This window comes from Nycticebus coucang, chromosome 2 (assembly GCF_027406575.1).
Source record: "Nycticebus coucang isolate mNycCou1 chromosome 2, mNycCou1.pri, whole genome shotgun sequence".
NCBI classification, from domain to species: domain Eukaryota; kingdom Metazoa; phylum Chordata; class Mammalia; order Primates; family Lorisidae; genus Nycticebus; species Nycticebus coucang.
The window spans coordinates 70,622,518-70,624,255 of record NC_069781.1 but is presented as its reverse complement, the minus strand read 5'-3'; the positions used below and the strand labels follow the sequence as shown (position 1 = coordinate 70,624,255).

General features: G+C 36.2%; 1 non-coding gene across 1 annotated transcript; it reads left to right on the top strand.

Annotated features, from left to right (window-relative positions):
• The first annotated feature begins 1,211 nt into the window (after positions 1-1,211).
• Positions 1,212-1,318, top strand: LOC128579983 (U6 spliceosomal RNA). Its single transcript, XR_008378349.1, has one exon. It is a non-coding gene; the product is annotated as a U6 spliceosomal RNA (small nuclear RNA).
• Positions 1,319-1,738: the final 420 nt, after the last annotated feature.

Here is a 1,738-nt window from a genome sequence, read left to right as displayed (position 1 = left end):
CCTATCTTGACTGATAAACTGAAGTCCTTAGTTACTTAATTTAATAGCTTGCTTAGGTTTACTCAGGTAGTACATTTTTTGCTACTGCTGGTAATACTAGCCAGAGGCCATTGATTATTACAATTTTCTTTGTGTCAACCCAGGTCTTGAAATATTCCTTTTTGTTTCTTGTAACCTCAATGAATCCCCAACAATAAAAAAAATTCTTTTTTTTATTTCTTTAACTATAGATGAACTCACTTCTTTCTAAATTTTCCAAGCTCCACTGTTACATATATATGTATATCAATGCATAGGAAAAGACCTAGAAATAGTGATAGGGAAAGGAATGGGAAGGAGCTAAGGGGGAGAGGTGAGAAAGAGAGGGAAATAGTGATGCTTTAACATCACCAACTGTATTCTTTAAATATTTTTGCAGTGAAAATGTATTCATGTACTACTTTTAAATTTTAAAAATAGAAAGAGAGAAATAATAAAGAAATCCCAGGTCAGCCTAACTACTGCAACTGCTATGCTCAGTCTCTCAAACCCTATTGAATTCCTATCAGTCCTCGAAGGCTTTCTCAAATTCTGCCCCTCCTTTGATGCTTTTCTCAATTCTTTCTGGAAAGAATGATGGTTTCCTCCTCTAGCCACCTGCAGAACTGAGTGGTTACTTATGTATGCAGTGCCTTTGTGTTTTTATTTATGGACATATACGTTCCGTTTTCCTTGTTAGATGGAATGTTTCTGAGAAGTAGAGACTATCCTGCTCTTTGTCAGACAAATTATGCTAAAATAAAAATCAGAATATTTCTGGAACAGCAAAGTAAGTAGATTGGTAAGTCTCCTCCTGAAGAAGCAGTGATAACACTGGAAAAGACTATAGCTAAAAAGCAACCATTTCAAGACTTCAGGCATACAACAAATGGAGATACATTGATTCAAGAAAAGTTATTGCATCACAGATCAGAACAGTTACAACAACTAGGATGTTTTAATTGAGGCTCTCCCACCCTAACCATCCCATCTCCAATCCCACAACCATCACAGTTCTACCATGACTGGAAAACCCATAAAAGTCTGACAGAGGTGGTTAATATCCCTTGGAGGTAAGTGTGGAAAAGCTCCGAGGACCAGAAACAATGCAAGGGTCTATCAGCTGATGAACAAACGCATGGCGGCGTATCCATATCATGGAATACTTCTCAGCCATAAAAAAGGGTTGATTTGTGCTCGCTTTGGCAGCACATGTACTAAAATTGGAACGATACAGAGAAGATTAGCATGGCCCCTGCGCAAGGATGACACGCAAATTTGTGAAGCGTTCCATATTTAAAAAAAAAAAAAAAAAAGGGTTGATTTATTGACAGCTGTAGCAATGTAGATGGAACTCAGAATAATTTTTCTAAGTTGAAAGAAGATAGGCAAAAAAGCATGCATGTTGTATGACTCCATTTACATGAAATCTTAGAAAATATAAGCTAATCTACAGTGACTGAAAGTTCAGTTGGGATGGAGGTACTGAAGGATGAGGGAGAGAGATTACAAGGGGGCATGAGAAAACTTGTCTTGTGGATATGTTTCACAGGTGAATGTATTTTTCAAAATCAGAAAAATTATATACTTGAAACAAGTGCAATTTATTGGATGTCAATTATATTTTAATAAGTATGTTTTAAAATTCCTTATCTTCAAAATTATTGAGTTAAGTTGATTCTCCTCACAACTCTGTCACATGTAGCCTGTGGCTCCATTT